This window comes from Trachypithecus francoisi, unplaced genomic scaffold (assembly GCF_009764315.1).
Source record: "Trachypithecus francoisi isolate TF-2019V2 unplaced genomic scaffold, Tfra_2.0 Lachesis_group10, whole genome shotgun sequence".
Lineage (NCBI taxonomy): Eukaryota > Metazoa > Chordata > Mammalia > Primates > Cercopithecidae > Trachypithecus > Trachypithecus francoisi.
Window position 1 is genome coordinate 92365752 of NW_022681455.1, and position 21510 is coordinate 92387261.

General features: G+C 38.9%; 2 long non-coding RNA genes across 2 annotated transcripts; one reads left to right on the plus strand and one right to left on the minus strand.

The window, feature by feature from the left end:
- Window positions 1–245: 245 nt before the first annotated feature.
- LOC117088756 lies at window positions 246–2274 on the minus strand. Its single transcript, XR_004439302.1, has 3 exons — window positions 2233–2274; window positions 1884–1995; window positions 246–1737 (listed from the first exon to the last, which is right to left on the minus strand). It is a non-coding gene; the product is annotated as an uncharacterized LOC117088756 (long non-coding RNA).
- A 499-nt stretch (window positions 2275–2773) lies between these two features.
- LOC117088757 lies at window positions 2774–16434 on the plus strand. The gene is made up of 6 exons (XR_004439303.1): window positions 2774–2900; window positions 7966–8116; window positions 9899–9974; window positions 12567–12682; window positions 15301–15358; window positions 15880–16434. It is a non-coding gene; the product is annotated as an uncharacterized LOC117088757 (long non-coding RNA).
- Window positions 16435–21510: the final 5076 nt, after the last annotated feature.

Here is a 21510-nt window from a genome sequence, read left to right on the forward strand (position 1 = left end):
TTTAGTCCAATCTCATACCTAGAAGAAATTGTGTTCATAACCATAATACTCTCCCCTCCTTTATTTATATAGAATTTCAGGGTTTTCAGCTTACTTCACAATCCAAGGACATTACAAGCACCTCAGTTAGAAATGCTATATTTTTGCAAAGCAAAGCTTGAAACAAAAACATTTTGTGGTTAAACATTCATTAACTAGAAAATGTAACCCACACAAAAAGCACAAACCCAGAGCATGTCAGATAATCAAGGTTTAATCAAGGTTTATTGTAGTATCTATTATTTAAAACTAGAAGCTAAATACATAAGGGCCTCTCTCTGGTTTTGTGCTTCAAATATTTATACACATGCTTCCAAATGCTCTAGCATTAGCATTAGGGAAATATAATTTACAGGAGGAAATATCTACATATTGCTCCTGTCAACTTCTGGGTATTTTCCCCACAATCATTTGAAATCACTTGAAATTAGTCTTGTCAGCATCCAACCTTGACCCTCGGACAGGGTTTCTCCTCCTCAGCACTATGGGCATTGTGGACTGGATAATTCTTTGTTGTGGCAGTGGCTGTCCTGGGCATTGTAGGATGTTTAGCAGCACCTTTAGCCTCTACCCATTAGAAGTCACTAGCATTTCTATAGATGCCAGTAGCATGTCTCTAGACATTGCCAGATGACCTTGGAAGAACAAAAATTTCTGACACAAAATAATGACTAAAGACATGACATTAGAGATCTTTGGCACAATAAGGAGAGCTCCAACATGTACAATGACTGGTAGCTTATGGCATGGGGAGGGATGACAGAAGAAGAAATTAAAATACGTGATTAGAAGATTGCTGAATTAAAGGAAAGAAACACTTAATTGAGAATAGAAAGACCTGTTCACATCCTAAAGAAACATCAAGACGTAGTTTGGTAATAAACTTCAAGGATTAAAGAAAACAAAAAGCAAAAAACAAAGATACAAAGGAGAAAAGAATTCTGCCTCAGACTTAACCAAATAAATGCTATAAGATTATCAAAAAAAGGTTCTGTTATTTGGTGAGTTACCAAAATGAGGCATTCTTCTTTGCTTAAGAGGTGGGGCCCATGACACAGGGGGAGCCTCTACTTTGTTAGATCGCTGCTCAAGTTCTGGACCACAAACTTGGGCATTGGCAGTTGTTTACTATTCCTAGTGGATACCCCCAGTGGATTCACTTATTAGAGGTGGTTTGAATGCCTATTATTTCCCAGGAGCAAGTCAATTACCCCACTCTCTTACCAACAATGCTTTTACATATGGCCAGAAGTGTCCATTTTTATCTTCAATAAATTTGAATCTTTACTAAACTTTTATCTTCCCTCATTAGGAATGAGCGGGCTTTTGCTGGTTAATTGGGCATTCCTATTTCTTCTTATATATTGCCTCTGTGCACGTTGCCCATTTTCCTACCAAGTTTTAAGTTGGACTGCCGTTGCTCTTTGTGAACTGTCAGATGTGTTGAGAGAATGGGCTTCTCCAGAATGTATTTTATCTTTTGAATTTGTTTCTGGCGTTTTGCTGAACTGAAGCTTTTCATTTGAACGTGGTCAAATCCTTCAGACTTCTTCACAACCTCCGGGTATCTCATCTTCCTTGGAAAGGTCTTTATATCACTCTGGGATTATGATATTCTTATACTTTTAGTATTAACATGGCTGAACTGCAACTGATGACAGGAAATCGGATGCTTCTGACCCAGTGAGCAGAATAACCCTGGGAAAAGGATGACCTTTTTTTCAAAGGGCTAAAAATGTAAAACATACAGACCAAACAGCAGAAAACTGAAAATCCAAGGTCTAAGGCAGAACTTCTTGCCTACTTAGAATTTGTGAACTGATAGAAAGGACAAAGAAACATACCTTAAGGTCTACAATCAGCTATGCTGCCTTATGGTATACTATGCATGCATATCTGCATATGCATATACACAAAACTGGCAACTTAATGATGTAGATAGGCTCTTCTACATGCCTAGGAAGAGAAGAAACTCTGACAAAGCCCATAATTCTTTCCAATTTGGCATTCTTTTAAGTACCCAATACCAATATCTCATGGTCTTCATCATCAACTGGGACTCTCAGATTAAACTTTCTTGATTCTGAAATTTTATAACCATCTACTCTATTCCCTTCTTTCCCCAATAGTCTAGAAAAGGCCCAAAATAAAGATTTTTCTAAACTACCCCTCCTGATCAACCCCCTACCCTACCTCCCTAGATTAAGTTCCTCTTGATTGATGGAGTTTTTTTGTTTTTTGTTTTGTTTTGTTTTGTTTTATTGAAAGGGAGTCTTACTCTGTCGTCTAGGCTGGAGTGCCGTGGCGCCATCTTGGCTCACTGTAAGCTCTGCCTCCCGGGTTCACGCCATTCTCCTGCCTCTGCCTCCTGATGTAACTGGGACTACAGGCGCCCACAAGCACGCCCGGCTAATTTTTTTGTATTTTTAGCAGAGACGGGTTTCACCGTGTTAGCCAGGATGGTCTCAATCTCCTGACCTCGTGATCCGTCCGCCTGGGTCTCCCAAAGTGCTGGGATTACAGGCGTGAGCCACCGTGCCCAGCCAATTGATGGAGTTTGGTTGTCTGGATTCTACAAGCTCAGGTACCCCAATTTATAGTTTGGCTCCAAGCCCCACCCACAGCTGAATGACCAGCGGCATTGTGATGTTGAACCTAAAGGTCTCTATTGTGACCAATGCAGCTGGTACAAAAGAATTTTTGCTTGCCTTCCTGAAGGTCTTGCATGCTGCTGGCAGCCTACTAGATATTTAAAGTAATCATCATGATAATGGCTAAGATTTATTAAGCATGTGTTATGTGCTTTATGGTGCTAAGAACTCATGTATTTCCTCATTGAATCTTCACAGAAGCCTTATGAAGTAGGTAAAATTATTATATTATAATTCCCCAATTTGGAGTATAAGTTAATGAAAAGTCTCAAATAAAAATAATTTTAAAAAGACTCTCTTTCCAAAGCAAGGGAGAGGGTCCATTTGATCTATTGTAAGAAATTCTATGATAGTTATTTATGGTAAACTTGGCTACCCCAAGCAATGAATGACCCAGTGATAAAATAGACTCTTGTCTGGAGCTTTTCAAACTGTAAATGACTAATAATGTTCATTTCTTACTAAATGCCTTGAAGAAAGCAGTGCCCCTTCATGAAGGAGGTAAGGTATACATAGGAAGTAGCAGGGAGTAGAATAAAAGGCTGGGTAAATCACTTTAACACTTGCAAATAAGAGAATTCACCAAGGAGGGCTTGGAGGCTGTTAAGATTTCCTCCAAGACAAATCTCACCTTACATCACCACTGGGTATTTCCTAAGGCAGGGATTCTACCCATTCCATCTTTGGACTAGCAGGATCTGTCCCAGGGGAATGAAGAAGAGTGGGAGGGTTGATCCCATAGCTAGCCTTCATGTGGACTAGAAATAACTATTGTGACATAAGAGCTTTTGAAATTTCTTTAATTCCCCCAATCTTATCACTGTTTCATTGCTGTTCTTATACTAGGCTAATTTTCCTACAGAAAAAAACAGTAAGACACTCAAAAGAAACCATTTACTGGTTTTGAGAGGCAAGAGAAAGGGTCAAGTAGATACTCCTGTATCTAGTGCCTTCATTTTCTATTATTACATAATGAATGACTACAAACTTAGTGGTTTAACACTGTAAATTCATTATCTCACAGGTTTTGTGGGTCAGGAGCCTGACATGTTTTAGCTGGGTATCCACAAGGCTGAAAATAAGATGTTGGTCATTTACATCATCATCTGGAGACCAACCAGATAAATGTCCACCACCAAACTCCTCCAGATTGTTGGAAGAATTTATTTTCTTGTGACTGTGTGACTGAGGTTCCCATTTCTTGCTAGTTGTTGGCCAGAGACTTCTCTCAGCAGCTAGAGGTTGCTCTCAGGCTCTTGTCACTTGGCCTTTTGCACAGGTAGTTTAGCATGTGACTGTTTAATCCTTCAAGACAAGCAGAATTTCTGTTTCTTTCTTTATAAAGGTCCTGGGCTTTGAAGCACTCACTTAATTAGATCAGACCCATCCATGATCATCTTTCTTGTGATTAACTCAAAATCAACTTCTTTGGGACCTTAATTATGTCTACAGAATCCCTTCACCTTTATCATAGGATGCAACCTAATCATGAGCGTAAAGAGCATGAACACTAAGTGGGCAAGAATTGTGAGAGCCATCTCAGAATTCAGCCTACCACGGCTGTGGACCCAGAACTTTATTAGGGATTATAGGATGCACCATGAGAAAGCAACTCAAATCCTTGAGGAATGCAGAGAGAAGGCATAAGGACATAAGGGAGGCAGTGGCCTGGAATGAGACAGAAGAAACTGTGTTTGCCTGCCAAAGGTGTCCCTGTTGTATCTGGAATGCTTCACTAGAGGCAGAAGGAGGAGGGAGCTGCAGAAAAAGTTGAATATTTATGCCTTTCAGAGTAAGGTTGTCTTCTGTATCTGGCCACTCATCCTAAGAAGAGGAACCACATCACTGGCTGAGTCCAGACCTAGGAGGGCAGGTTATTTTATCTTGCATTACAACTCTGATCAACTGATAGAGTCTGCATGCAGTGTCACCCTGAGAAATATTCTGAGACTGTGTTGTGGCTCAGCAGTAAAGAGTGCCGTTCTTGATTAGCTATGTCTTTCATGAACTCTGGATGGTGAATGGAAATATGTTGAACAAGTATTGACTATTCATGACTTAGACTGTACACTTCACCCGAAGACATCTCAACAAATATTAAAACAAAATACAAAGTGTTTAGGAATACACACTGTATAGAAAAGAGACGGCCTTTATAAGATCGTTTGAGGACTAAGCTCTGATTTTTTTTTTTTTTTTTAAATCTTACCCAAATTCCTATCTAAAGGGTCTGGGAAGTCATGCCCTACAAACCATGAATTCTCATCAGATGGGTTTTATTTAACCCTGTATATTGTAATTTACTTTCCAATTGACTCTGGCATAACAAGGAAAAAAATCAAAATGTTTTACCACAAAATATACTTCCTTGCCATACCTTGAAATTGTCCTGCAAAGTCTCTTGTGGGAAAAATCCACATTCTCTAGAGAATCCCCTTCCCCCTTTGTCTTTTTTCCTTCCTTTCCAGATCCAGGAGGCAATCAACTAAGAGCCAGGCACCCTTTTAGGTCCGATAAGAAACATTTTACAGCCTGTCCTCTCTGAAGTCTACACTCTGAGAGCTTCCTTTGCACAATAAAACTTGGTTTCCGCAATCCTTTATTTTAACCTGAAAATCTCCTTTGATTCCACATCTTCAGATAAACTCAACCAATTGCCAACTAGAAAATATTTAAATGTACCTATAGCCTAGAAGCCCCCACTTTTTTTCCCACTTTTCTGAACAAAACCAATGTATTTCTTAAATGTGTTTGATGTCTCATGCCTCCCTAAAATATATAAAACCAAGCTGTACCATGACCACCTTGGACGCATGTTCTCAGGACCTCCTGAGGGCTGTGTCACAGACCATGAGCACATTTGGCTCATATTTGGCTCAGAATAAATCAAAAAACATTTGACAGAGTTTCACGCTTTACATCAACAGTTTCTTTGCTTCCCATCCCGCAAATTCTCATTTTTTCTACTTAAAGTCTTCCATTGGGAGGTTGTTTACGTATAGACCCAATCCATACACGATTTCTTGGGAAATACCAAGAAATGTAGGAATTTGCAGACCTCAAGGAGCGATGAAGTCATAAAACAGAAACCCTCAATGTTTGAAAATACTTTTATAAGAATGAACAGTCTATCAACTCACCATTATGCCACCAAAGCAATATGTAAACATGTATCTTATTTCCCAGTGCTGCTTAGAAGCTACGGAAAGAAGTATGTGTCCATATTAAATAAAGGATCGATTGAATGACTTCCTGAAGAGTTGGATGAGCCACATCCCATTTAGCAGATAGAGAAATTCAGGGTCATGTCTGAGTCTCTAGGCCTCCACTAGACCTTCTCATTTTGATCAGATTCAAGTCTCCTGAGCATTTTAATATTGAGAACATTTGCAGTCCTCATTGGAGCCATTTCTGCTTTCCCATTCCTTGGGGTGTGGCAAGAAGAAGTCACCTGATTTTTACAACTTCATGGCATTTTCCCAATCATGAAAATGCCCTCAAGTTTGTCACTTGTACAACAAACAAAGGCAAGAAAGCAAATCCATCTGCAGAATAGTGCCATATGAAGATAGATTAAAATGCTAATGGATGAGCATGACACAGAGAAAACAGCACACTGCTGAGGGTTAAAGAAACATGGATTTCATCCAGAAAGGCCCTTTGAACCACAGTCTGTACTATCCAGCTCTGTCTGAGGGGCTGGAGACAATGAAAGTAAGACAGAAGTGGAAACCAAACTTGTATGCCTCCTAGTCCCAGTTACTGCTCCTTTCAACACTTTGGCTTGTTTTTTCTTGGAATGAGGTTATGTAAAGCCTGAAGAAACAGCCCCTGGCAATGCTTTCTCACAGAAATTTCTCCGCTTTTATTTCTTCCCCCTCCAACCCTTTATGTAATGGAACTACTTTGGTATAGACAGTAGATTGCAATTATCCTTCGGAACTGAGCAAGGGAAGAATGCACCAAGATGAACACGGGAAAAAACTAAATAGGTATCCTTAAAATACTAAGCAGAATGCATGCCTCTGATATTCTCATCACTCCTGAGCCAAATTATGTAGTCTATAGCTATTAGATGCATCAGGACAGTTCTTCTAATCCCTGTGCTATTCCTTGGGTATTGAATTTAGCAACAACATATTGGTGAATTAATTTCAAAGATCTTTGGGAGAAAACAGAATTGAATCCAGTGAACTCAGGGATGAATAATATCCCTGAATTTGGAAATGAAATGTCTTTCCATTAAGAAATTGCTTCAGAAATAAAGTAGAACAAGATACATAAATTCCAAGTATCTCCCCTAACAGAAAGACTTGAGAAATGTGTTTAAAGAAACATATTAATTATCTACAGCTATTCTAAATGCTTCTAAAAACAAACAAACAAAATGCCTATGCATTGTGCCATTGTGTGTTTATTGAGTAAGCCCACGCTCTTACTGTGCATTGATTCTTTGGTTGCCATGGCAGAGGGAATGGTTTCTGTGATATGACAGCAGTTACCATATGTTCAGCTTCAAACCAACTGACTCCATCACAAAAACAGAAGAGAGAAGGAGCTGTGCAGCCCCACCTATTCCAAGGGTCCTATTAGGACCAAGTTGTCTTATGAACCTTTGTACTGGGCCTGACAGTGAATACGTGTCATAGCCATGTCCTTTATGCAACATATTTGCAAAGGATTTTTACATGGAAGCCACCACTCCAGTATCCCAATCAGCATCTAACCCAGATACAGTCCTCTATAAGTTAAAACATGGCCTATGAAGCGATTTTTTAAAAGATTTGTAGTCAAGAAGAGACACATTCTTTGGGGGAGGATGAGACAACTGGAGGCACCAATGACCTTAGAGAGTTGGAACTTGAGACACACAGAGGGAATGTATGAATTCTAGGATCACCAATAGAATCAATAAGTGTTTACCTGTAGGGGATAAATCCTGGAAGAATTCTAGAGTTTGAAGATGTCTGGACCATTTGAAGCAGAATCTCAGAGGGTGAGTTGGGCATATTCTTGCCCAACTCTCTCTCTCCATAAATAATTCTGGGCTGAGTGTTTCATGCACTGACTCATTGTGACTATCATGTATGTGGTTATGTTGCCAGTTAGGATGCCAATGTTCCCACTGTCGGAGCACTAATGACTGTTTTTAGTATCCAAGAGATTACTTTTTGGTATTCTTCCAAGGTCCTGTGAGTAAGTTGGCTATTCACTGATAGAGAAATTTATTTTTTTCTGGAACTTTATGGTATGCATTATTAAATCCTTGCTACAGCAGTATAAATGATCCTTGAAGGAGTCAGAGCCCTTCCAACTACAAGCAAAGGACTTTCGATGTTGAGATACGGCCCCAATGGTGCTCTTCAGTAATCCCTATTTTCTTTACTATGGAAAACTGTAAGAATATCTAAACTAGCAGACTTAAGGTAGGCAATCTACACTAATCATGGTTTTGTCTTTATCACGGTTAAATTGTGTAAAAGTTGCAGATGGCAACGCTGAGCAATTTGTACATATACACAATAACAGGGCTGTCATTCTTTTATCAGGTAACCAAATCAACCAGACAGCCTACTCTACATATGGGCAAATGACTTGAAGAGACACATTACCAAAGAATTCCCAACAGTCAAAATGTGTTTAATCTCATCCACATACATATCTCAATATCCATATCCATATCTCAACAGACCAAAAATGTGTTTAATCTCATCCATATCCAGAGAAATGCAAATTAAAACTATGGTAGGATACCACTGTGCACCCACCAGGTTGGCTCAAATTTAAAAGTTCAACAACATCAAGTATTACTAAAGATGTGGGGCATTCAGAACTCTCGTATGCTGCTGGTAGGAATAAAAGTTGCTGCCAACACTTTGGAAAACAGTTGGGCATTATTCAATAAAATTAAAGAAATGCAAAAATTCTTACCTAACGATTATACTCTAAGGTGTGTGTACAACTGTCTATTTACACCAATGAGGATGCTCCCAGCACCATAGCTTGTAATAGCCCCAAACAGAAATTTCCCAAATGCCTATCAGTATTATTGACAATTGGTCCAAAAATTTGTTTATCATCATTGAAAATGAACAAACTCCAGTTACACTTAAGGACATAGTAAGTTTGAGAGGGTAAGGAGAGAGTTGCTGTCAAGAAGAGTAGGCAGTTGGTGGCTACATAGATCTTTACGTGTTATGTGTACATATAAATATATGTCTGGATTTCATTTTGTTTGGCCTGGTGAGTGTATTTGTATTGTCTGACATAATTAATGAAGTATTGAACATCTAACTGTTCTTCTCCACCAGATTGTAAGCTCTTGAAGAAGAAATATATATGTGTGTGTGTATGTATGTATATATGTATATATATACACATATATATTTCAATTTACTCTCCAGTAAGTTGTATTTCCCAGCTTAAAAACAAAAGTTGAAAGAAAAATCAGTATCAAACAAGGACCATATGTTCAGCTTCAAGTCAACTGATTCTGTCGCAAAAAGAGAAGAGAGCAGAAGGAGCTGTGCAGTCCCACCTATTCCAAGGTTCCTACTAGCACCAAATTGTCATATGAACCTCTGTTCTGGGCCTGACAGTGAATACATGCCAGAGCCATGTCCTTTATGCAACGTATTTGCAAAGGATTTTTACATGGAAGTCACTACTCCAGTATCCCAATCAGCATCTAACTCAGATACAGTCCTCTATAAGTTAAAATATGGCCTGTGAAGCCATTGTTTAAAGATTTGTAGTCAAGGAGAAACACATTCTTTGAGGGAGGATGGGGCAACTTTTCTTATGAAAACTTTAAAAATTTGGAATGTCATTCAAATAAATCTCAGTAGACACATAGGAATGTAGTTTTCATTTATCTATTTCAACCCTTATTGGATCTTCCTTGTTTGTCTACCTAACAATTCTTTGGGGTAATGAGTGTCACAGAGATATATATATAAAGAAAAATTGACCAAAAGACAGTTCAGAGAGCTAGGGTTCTTTAGAGAGGTAAAGAAGAAGAGAAATGTTATTGCATCCTTCTTCTGTGAGGGGGCAGTAACTCGAGAGTAGAGGATCCTCATCAAACCGTGTGTTTCCTCTGATGAACTCTTGTTATGATAATTATTATCACTCCAGAGATGTTGATAATTATATTTAGACAGTTTTTAAAGCAATATTGTATAATATTTTTCCCCATTTAACACCAGCATCAGAATGGATGAATACTCAGTCAGAAGAAATGCAGAGCTGCAGGTTTGTCCACAAAGTGTTCCCATCAACTGTGTAAGTGAGTTTGATAATGTATACATTATATTAGGGGGGAAACACACTCTTTTGGAAAGGACTGATTCTTGGCGCATAATCAGTTCCCATTGAATTTAAATGACTTTTGGTCCTACACCAATGCTGATAAAATACTTTCAAATGTACAGAATATTAACCAAATGTTTATATTAAACAACTCCTTTCAGGTGAAAATGCGCTCGGCGAAGCGTAGCTCCCTGGAGCAAGTTAGTGAATATTAATGTTTAGCACATTGTAAGACTCTACAAGTACTCTGATGTTGGAGGCCAAGGGGGAGATAAACGAGCAAGGTTGGCGGATGGGCCCTGCCAGGGGAAGGTACAATCACATTGGACATAACCTCACTGTGATGGAAATGGAGCTTGAAATACATGCAGTCGGGGCTGCCAGGAACTGGGAGGCAAATATGGACTGAGAAAGAGAGTCTCCTGCTTGTTCCCAACTCAATCCCCCTGAAGACCTAGTCTGATTTCAGACCTTCCCAGGGTCCCATCAGCAGAGAGGTTTATAGGGCATGCCGCATAATTAATACCAGCCAATTGCCAGTTACTCATGGCCCTCGATTTCGGGTAAGTGAAGGCTGCTTATCATGAGAAGCAGTCGGACTTATATTAAATACTACAGTATTTCAAACCTGCCAAAGCACACAGGCCATTTCCAATTATCATTGTTTATCTGCAGGTTTCAGGAAATCATATAAATACGCAACTCACAGTGTATATACACATATTTCAGGGAGGAAGACAGCTTTTATCAACCAGGCTGAAGGTCAAAATGAAAATTCTTTTGCATATCTTTTGGTGGGTAAAAGGCCAGACTAGGGAGCATGAGACCCAGGGACAACGCTCAGCTCTGAATAGGACATCAGTGGTATTTGAGTGAGCTAGCCTCCATCCACACTTCTGTTCCTCCATCCATAAAATGAGGATATTAATTTTCAGGTAACAAGGGTGAAGTGTTTTGAGCAGCTTGGAAGACCAGTGCTAAATAAGCATATGGTATTATTTTTTAGTCTTGTGTTAATAATACTTTAGAATTCAATGCATGTTCAACATTTTTGTTGTTGTGGTTATAGTCTAATTTTATATTTTAGTAGCTACTTTTAAAATTAGTAAGGCTAAATCTTCTCAGATTTATTGAAGTTCCAAATGAATAATGATAAAGGAAAACCAATGTTATTATTCCCATTTTACAGATAAAATAATATCAGTCCTGAAAAATCTCTCTCTAGAAGATTTTGTATACATCTTACAGCTTCTGGAATGGCTCTCATATAAGTCATCCTAAAATATTGGTTCTAATTTTCAAACATGATTTTCAGAACAGCAGAGTACAGAATTTTCCCTAAAATTCAATTCTAACCTTTCTACCTGTATCCTTATCTTTTTTTTTTTAACTATCTCACTCTGTTGCCCAGGCTGGAGTGCAATGGTATGATCTCGGCTCACTGCAACCTCCATCTCCCAGGTTCAAGTGATTCTCCCTGCCTCAGCCTTCTGAGTAGCTGAGTGCCTGTAAGGCACCCGCCACCACACCCAGCTAATTTTTGTATTTTTACTAGAGACAGGGTTTCGCCATGTTGACCAGGCTGCTCTTGAACTCCTGACCTTGGGTGATCCACACAGGCATGAGCCACTGCGCCTGGCCTCACGTCTATTGAAGACTCTTAAACTTGCAGATCCTGACACCACAGAACATGGTCACACAGTAGCCATGCTTGGCACATGAAGTAAATGTTAGAGCCTAGAGAGGGTAAGTGACCAGCTCAAAATCAACACAGCTAGGACCTGAGCCAGGATTACAACTCCCATTTGAGTGTCTTCCTTACTATGTTAAACCCCGTAGAGTTCTCAATCAAGAATCCACCATGCCTTTATGCTTTGCTTGGTTGCAAGGCAGACACAGAACAACCTTTAGCAAATTCTGATTGAGTAGCAATGTGAAAGCTGGAGTAGAAAAGCAAATCAGTATAAGATATTCTCCCTTCTTCAAGAGCTTACGATTTAGTTGAGAAAAATGTTAGGTGTTCAATAGTTCATTCACTATGGGAGACATTACAAATATTGTCACCAGGCCAAACAAAATGAAATCCAAACATGTGGCAGTAGACTAGTGATTTCCAGTGTATGTTTTGAAAAACAATCCCACACAGTTGGCCATGCATAAGTAAGTAAATAAAAGTATAAATACTTTTTATGATTAAATAAGTTTGAGGTATCATACACGTTGTAGAGTCACGAGAAACAAATGCATTCAAGTGCTCTGAGATGTCCCACAGTGAAGGAACCTATTGAATAATTTCCAGTTTTGTGTTTCTCAGACTCATAAAGCCTTTTCAAGGCTTTCTACTGACTTGGCCTTTTCCTACTTCATCTATGGTATTCTAACCTCTAACTGCACGTGTAACTACTCCAATTTTACATGCTTCATGTCCTGGTCATCTTTTAATCATTGGCTCTTAATACAGTGTCTGGCCTGTGGTCCCTTGCATCTATTTGTTAAATGAATACATAGCCTGCTTGGTACTATGGTGGAGAACAGGATCACTAACTCATGTTCTCTATCCTCTAGAGCGGCTCTCTCAAATGTTAGTGTCTATATGAATCCACCTTGGGATATTAGTAAAATGAGTTTCTGATGCAGAAGATCTGAGAAAGCGCCTGAAATTCTGATATTCTGTCTTCCAGGTAAAACCAATATTCCCAGCCCCAGGGTCACTTTAAGGCCACAGTAGATACGTGCTCTCACTCTAACAAAAGACGTATGCCATGAGAAGATGTGACACTTGTCACCATAGTTCAAGAACACAATTCTGGCCAGACACGGTGGCTCACGCCTGCAATCCCAGCACTTTGGGAGACCGAGATGGGTGAATCATGAGGTCAGGAGATCGAGACCATCCTGGCCATCATGGTGAAACCCCATCTCTACTAAAATACAAAAAAAAAATAAAAAATAGCCAGGCATGGTGGCACGTGCCTGTAGTCCCAGATACTCGGGAGGCTTAGGCAGGGGAATCACTTGAACCCAGGAGGCAGAGGTTGCAGTGAGCCAAGATAGCGCCATTGCACTCCAGCCTGGTGACAGAGTGAGATTCCATCTCAAAATAACAATAATAGTAGTAATAATAATATAGTTCTGCAGACATGATTTATTCTGTCCGAGCAGGTAGGGAGACAGTGGAGGAGTATCTTGTAAATGTCATGGGAGGGGTGCTTTGAGATGAGCTTTAAAGAGTGACTGGCATTTTGCCAGGCAGAGGAAGTAAGGATATACAATTTAGTCAACAGCATGAACTAAGTGGCAGAGCAAAGCACCGTGTACTACATGTTCAGGGAGAAATGAGGAAGGAGCACGTAGTACTTAGGGAGTCAAGGGATCAATTGTAGTAGGGACATTGAGCTGAATTGTGTTATGGTTTGGATATTTGTCCCCTCTAAATATCACATTGAAATTTGATCCCCGGTGTTAGAGATGTGACCTAATGGGAGGTGTTTGGGTCATGGGGGTGGATCCCTCATAAATGACTTGGTGTGGTTCCTGTGGTAATGAGGGAATCCTTCCTTAGTTCATGAGAGAGCTGAGTGTTTATAGGAGCATGGCATCCCTTTCCTCTCCCTCTTGCTCCTTCTCTCACCATGCGACATGCTGGCTCCTCTTCCTCCTCTGCTATGATTGGAAGCTTCCCAAGGTCCTCACCAGAAGCAGATGCTGGTGCCTTGCTTCTAATACAGCCATGCAGAACCATTTTTCTTTATAAATTACCCAGCCTCAGGCATTCCTTGATAGCAACACAAAATGAACTAAGACAGCATTGAATTTTAAAAAGTCCAAATGTTTAATGGGGGAATTCCAGAAATAATAAACTGGCAGGAAAGCAACTTTGATAAGTGGGCAGAAATCTTGCTGCCCTTTCATGAAGCCATGTGGCCTGCATGGATACTCTCTGCTCCTGGATTTAGCCCTGCTTTCAAATTTTAATGGGATGTCAGTGAGGTTTTCAAAATGATTGATAAGGCATAATCAACCCCTTTCACTGGTTGAAGATTATGCTGTTTTTAAAAAGCACTTAGCATTTCAAGGGTTGTTTTATGGGCATCTGCACAAACCTATGAAGCAACAAACTTTATTTAGCAGTTATCGACAGACTACTACTGCTTACAGGGTTGTATTCTTCCATTCTGTTTCAGATTTCAGCCCAGCTGTTCTGGGATCTTTTATTTCAAAAACTGGAAAACCAGGGCTATTAATAGAGTCAGGCAACTAATTTAAATCTGATAATGTGCTGACACTTGGCTGCATACTTCAGCACAGATGCCCATGTGCGCAATGTGTATTTATTTCTGTACAAATGTGTACATGCATATGTATAAATAACAGCAAATACTATGAAGTCAACACTTATTATTTAACAGGGCCACCTGGGAGTTATCCTGTGCCTCATAAATAGCATGCTCTTTGACATGTAAAAATCTTCTACAAGGTGATTGAAGCCTGCAGGTTTAAGGGTCAGAGTTATTACAAGTGGGAGGATTACAGATACACACAGTACTTCTTCTGGATGGAAGAGAGACCCATAGAAGACCAGAACATTTTAGCTAAACTTTACTTTCCTCATATGCCTTACACTGCAACCAAATTACTTACTATTGTCCATATATATTATATAGTTTTCTTCATCTTGCTTATGTTATTTTCTCTGTGAATTAGATAAGAGTCTGGGCTTTAAAATTAGCTTTGGGTTCAAGTTCCAGCTTTGCCAAATTCTAGCTATGCGATTTGGAGCAAATTACTTATTAAACCAAGCCTGGCCTCTCATCTGTACAATGGAGTCATTCATTTTACTTACATCGAAGGGCTTTTATGAGGATCAAATGAGATAATGCAAGTAAACACTCAGCACAATGTACAATTCTGATTCATGGTGACAGAAATCAGAGTGTTTTTTTCTGGAGTGAAGGGTCATGGGGTTTCACCTGGATAGGGACATAAGGAAATTAAAGCAATAAATATTTTGTATATCTTAATGGGGTGATGATTACATAGGTGTATTTTCCCCATCTAATATATAGGTGTGATGATGATGATGGTGGTGGTTATTATTATTATTCTCCCATCTCCATATCTAAATGCTATTTATTTTTCAAAGTTTAGCTCAGGAACCATTATTTTTTTCATGTAGCTTTCACAGTCTCTGTAATTGGAAGAGATCTCTTTTACTTTGAACTTATTCTTTGCATGTCTAAGATACAGTCTTCCTGGTGTTAAGATTTAGCTCTTTGTATGTGTCTCTTACCTCCACTAGCTTGCCAGTCCTTCATGAGGTATCTCTGGGTGGTCTTGGAATCCTGCACAGTATCTAGGTGAGATCTATTTACTCTTTATCCTCCAATTAAATCATTGTGGAAAGGGTGAATTCAGTGTAACCCTACATAGAACTGCCTTGAGCTCCATTCTAGTACCTCAATACATCCAAAGTCCTCTCCAGGGTTTCCATAAGCACAGTTTCCCCCTGGCTTTGGCTATAATTTCCATGTATGTTGACTCTGTTACCTTCATCCAGTCACAAAATTCTATGCTACTTTTTATAATTTACACAGGCACACATATTCACCTTAGACACGTATGTGCAAAATAAACTACTGAAAGGATGGGGCACAGGGTTGCAAAGAGGTGGGACTCATGCCAGAGCAGTGCCAAGAGCTGTGAGCAAAGCCAGTCTGTTCTCATACATCTCCCAACCTCTCTGCCACCAGAGGCTTTATCCAGCTCTTCAGCCTCGTGCTGCAACCAGATTTCCACCATCACCGTGTCTCTTCTCTGCTTCTCTTTGTCTTTTCTCCTTCCTCTCAGGAAGAGAAATAAATTCCTTTCTTTGTTGCAGGTGGAGGAGTTCAGCCATTATCTTGACTTTGTCCCAGGCACTCTCATGCCCTCAGAGGCTCATTTTTAATCCAAACACTTAGGGATGCTATTTTTCCACATCAAGCAGCTTCCTCATGGCAAAAGAATTCTGGTGACAGTAGTGAAGATAATTTTCACTCCTGCTTACAGAATGACCAAACAAAAGCAAAGAGGAGAAGAAGAATGAAGTAAAGACAACCAAAAGAAAAGACTGATAGCTCCTTAAGAATGGATCTTAATAAGGGAATGATGGCTGAGAAGTCCATCTCCTAAATCACCCACCTTACTGACTTCCTACAGCAACACCATACAGAAAGCTGCACCTTGAGGGGAAGACACGAGAATCCTGGAGTGGAAAAAAATTGGGTGATGATGACAGTCTTTGAAGTCTTGAGAGTAAAACAGAAGCAAAAAAAGGATTATTTTTATCTTGTGAAGACTGTTCCCTCTTAAGACTTTTGCAAATGATTAAGATTTCAATTATGTTCCAGGAAAAAAAAATAAGATTTGTGTTTCACAAAAAAAAAAAAAAAAATGTCTAGAACAGGTGGGAAGGAAGAGATAGTTTAGCCATATCCAAGAGACCTGTAAATTGGGTACAGTGATGTGAATGGTGTACCACTCATAAAAGAATGTTAACTGGAGAAGTCTCTGCTGTCTTCCCAAAACTGAGGAGGGCGTAACCATCCTTGTGGAAGTGTCCACTTTTATTGAAGATTAGTTAAATAAATCTGTGCCTACTGCTACTCAAGCCATTCCAAATTGGTCTGCCCTCATTTAATTTATTAAATCTTTAATACATAATATTGAGCACATTTTATGTTATTGACACTCAGTATAATAGAGAATACAGTCAGGAAATTAGGCAACCTTAAAGGCCAGAGGCTGTCAACTTTGACAGCATATTAGAATCACCTGGGGAAATTTTATGACCTTGATTCCTAAATCACACTTAAGGTCAATTAGTCAGAAGGTAGGGGTGGTAACTATTCACAAGTAGTTTTCTTTTTTTAATTGTCACTCAGTATTGAGGAAAAAAAACGTGGAGATAAGTTAAGAGATGACTACATAGTCATTCACTGTCATGATGGAAGATTGTCTAACAAGCCTATCAAAGACTATCTAATTCTTTAGGGGACTGTACCTTCATTTATTTTACTATTTACTAGGATATTTACTTAGGATATTATACAACTCTGTAAAAGTAGATGTTGTCTTGCAGAAAAAACAGAGGCCTAAGCTTATTCAAATAGAATAGAGCTTGTGTTTCTGTAATTCTAACAAGTTCTCGGGTGATTCTGACACGTGCTGAAGTTTGACAACTATTGGAAAAGTCTGATAGCAATGCAACAGATTCAGGTACAATAAAAATGCAAATACTTTTTTTCACTAGTAGAGCTGCAAATAATTTCTGTCTAATTCCAAGATTACAGGGTTTTTGCCCTATATAACATTAACCAGTTTTGTATCTCATCTAGCAACCTTATTTCAGCATTCTTTCAGGACCTATGTCTACTTGGTCTTTCAAGTTCTCTTTGAACCAGTTGAAACTTATCCTGCTGGCTCCCTCCTTAAATGAATTAAACAGCTTTTTGGCAAGTACTCATTGAATATTTGTATGAGATTCGAGCTTTCAACTTTTGAAAAAAACTATACTTTGACACCAGGTAATACCAATGTGCATCCAAGATTGAGATTCACCGCTCTAGAGAGAAGCAAAAATCCTGGAAGGCATCCAAAGAGAAACCACTGTTTTCTCTATCCCAAGCAGAATCATATAATTATTCTTGAAAACTTTTATGAATCCCACCTGATAACAATAAAAATTAATATTTACTGAGTGCTTACTAGTGCCAAGCACTATTCTAAGAGCTTTACACCCATGATTAAGTCCTTTAATCATTACACAACCCTGTAAGAGAGGTTCTCTCATCTGCATACCAATTTCATAGATGAAAGAACTGAGTCACAAAAGTTTAAGCAACTTGTCTGTATTGACACTGTTGCTAAGTGACAGAGCTTGAGTTCACACCTAGTAAGTACTGCCTGTGCCCTTCAGGGCTAAGACATATCATGCTTCAGGGATTGAGGAGATCTACCTTTAGATTAATTATCCAGATTCATAGACACCCACAACTGGATACCTGAATTACTGAAACAATCAAAACCAGCCAAAAATGCATACTCTTTTCTTGTCTTTTTTTTACTTAGATTTTAAAATTTTTCCTTTTTATGGATACATAGTAGATGTATATATTTATGGACTACATGACATATTTTGTTACAGGCATACAATATGTAATGATCATATCAGGGTAAATGGGATATCCATCACCTCAACCATTTATCATTTGTTTGGGTTAAAAATTTTCAAGTTATAATCTTTCTGTTATGTTAAAATATACAATAAATTACTGTTGACTGTAGTCACCCTGTTATGCTATCAAAGACTAGGTCTTATTGATTTTGTCTATGTTTCTGTACCCATTAGCCGTTCCTACTTTTTCCTCCTCTCCCTACTCCCCTTCCCAGCCTCTGGTAACCATCATTCTACCCTCTATCTCCAGGGGTTCAATTAACATTTGTTTTAACAAAAATTTATTTTCAAAGTTGATTTCTTTGGCAGGGTTACCACGCATCCACTTATTCTTTACCAAAGCGTCATATTAGGAATCATCTTCATTAGGGGAGGTGGCTAACATCTCCACATGAGAGTTTGTAAATTAATTAGGATGTAGGTCCAATAGAAACTCTCATTGGTATCCAAGAGGAGACATTCAACACTGTTAGAAATTTGAAACTCTTGTCGTGTAGTTCTCTGGATTCCCAAAGTGCAAAAAATAAAAACATATAAATAAAAGGAAGAAATATTTTAAATTTCTTCCTAATTTAAACTCATACCCAAATCGACATTTGGGCAGGTCCATCAAAAAGCACTTGGGGAGAAATCATCTGTGCACTAAGTGCTTTTTATACCATGAGCAAAGGTCTGAATGGTAAGTAATATTGGCAAGAACAAGCTATAAGTTAAGATGCAAATCCAAATCGAGTGTGCGGTGTTCTGGCTTCAAGCCTGGTAATTGAATTTCCAGTTTATTATCCTTAATGTTTTTTAATGTGAGTTTGCAATTCAAGGCAAAATGGAAAACTGCTCCTCCAAAGCTTTCCCCTGAAGCACTTCCAGGAACAATTTCTTTTCAGAGTCAAGAAATGGTTTGGGGTCAGGAGTGCACTTTAACTTTTTCAAACTCTAGAAAACTCTGTTCCGGGGATACATTAAACCATGGGTCCACTGAAAGATTTTCATCTGGAGACTAGGAATTCTGGAGTCCGAACCTGGCACTGGAGCTTATTATAAAAACGGAAAAGCTGGGCTGGACGCGGTGGCTCACGCCTGTAATCTAGCACTTTGGTAGGCCGAGACAGGTGGATCACGGGGTCAGGAGATCGAGACCATCCTAGTTAACACGGTGAAACCCCGTCTCTACTAAAAATACAAAAAATTAGCTGGGCGTGGTGGTGGGCGCCTGCAGTCCCAGCTACTCGGGAGGCCGATGCAGGAGAATGGCGTGAACCAGGGAGGCAGAGCTTGCAGTGAGCGGAGACTGCACCATTGCACTCCAGCCTGGGTGACAGAATGAGACTCTGCCTCAAAAAAAAAAAAAAGAAAGAAATTTTGAAAAGCTAAATGCTGTGAGCTACTTAAGCCCTGTCTCCGCTGAGAGTTCCACGCAACACGGGCTGCCACAGAAGGTCGATGGGGAATGTTTCACATGTAATCTGCTGCTTCAGTATATGTACTTTGTTACTCCTCCACTGCCTGAGTCTTTTGGCTCTAACAGCTAAGCCATACTTGGAGCATACTCTCACATTTTTTTTCCCCTAAACCTAGCCACGAACAAGGCTGAGGGACTCAATCCCCTTGAAATAGTCTTCTTAATGAAGAAAGAGCTTTAAAGGTGTTAGCTATCTTATTGTAATAATAATGATGATCATAATAAAAACAATAACTATAAACATAACTTAATGAGGGTTTGCCATCTTGCAAGCTGTATGCAGCTTTATGCATTATTTATTACGCATTATTGTTATTCATTATTTATTACATAATTCATCTCTCATAATAGGCTTAAAAGGTAGGTTATTGCCCTCAATTTTATATAGGGAACCTGAAGTTCGGAGAATTCAAGTAATTTTCCTCAGGTGATAGAACTAGAATGGTGGCTTGGCCAGGATGCAAACCCAAATTTGTCTGATCTGAAGCTCGAACCCTTTATTTCTAGGCTAAGGGCATAAGCTCCTCCAGTATCTTCTATTGGACCACATACTTCTGTCTTTCTTTAAACATTATTTAAATATTTGTGTGTGTTGAATGTGTGTGTAGAGAAGAATATAAAGAAAAAAGAAAAATGTCCCATAAGTCCATAGACCAATCCATGTACATGGCATGAAAATCCAAGAGTGGATTAGTATAACATGAAAATTAAAAACTTTCCCCAAGCTCTGTCCCCAGAGGTAACCACTTGTATATTTCTTATATATCCTACTAAGAAAAAGTATTCTGTTTCATATATATAATCTATATATATGATTTTTAACAATCATTTAATATTTCATTAATTTATTTAACTAGTTCTCACACATGTTCATTTAATTTACATCTTTTTGGCATTTAAAATCTTGAGTACAATAAACACTCTTATATTTATAGTTTGGTGAAGGAACATACATTATTTTAAAACTTCTGTAGATATTCCCTCTAAAGGCATCGTGTTAATTCACTCTCCCACTTTCAGACCATGAGTAGTCCTCTTTACTAAAGTAAATGAAAGTAAATGAAAGTCCATTTACTTTCATCCCCATGCCACTTGATTCTCCCACCAAGTTTATAAAGTAGAGTAAGGATGTTGATAGGATTTGGATTTGTGTCCTTGCCCAAATCTCATGCCAAATTGTAATACCCAATATTGGAGGCGGGGCCTGGTGGGAGATGATTGGATCACGAGGGTGGATTTCCCCCTTGCCATTTTTGTGACAGTGAGTGAGTTCTCATGAGATCTGGTTGTTTAAAAGTGAATAGCACCTCCCCCTTCTCTCTCTTCCTCTTGCTCTGGCCATGAGAAAACATGCTTCCTTCCTCTTCACATTCTGCTATGATTGTAAGTTTCCTAAGGCCTCCCCAGGAATGCTTCCTGTACAGCATGTGGAACCATAAGCCAGTTAAACCTCTTTTCTTTATAAATGATCCAGTCTCAAGTAGTTCTTTATAACAGTGTATGAACAGACTAATACAGACATAATCCTTGTTTCTAGCATGAGTCAAAGCTAGAACCCAGATGTTCTAAGTACAGAACCCTTTCTTTGAACAAATTATACTTCAAAGCTTCAAAGATAAATAAAAGGTCAATACCCTCTGTTTTTATCTCTGACAGATGAAGAGAACAAATAAAACTGGGCTTTGTGGTTTAGAGCTCTGGGATAAGAACTTTAACCAAATTTAAAACCCACTAAAATACCACTTATTTAGAATTTGGGATAGATCCATGACCTTCTATTGTTCAAAGGCATTTTCCTTTGTAATAATTCCATGGAAAGAAAAACGACTTGAAAG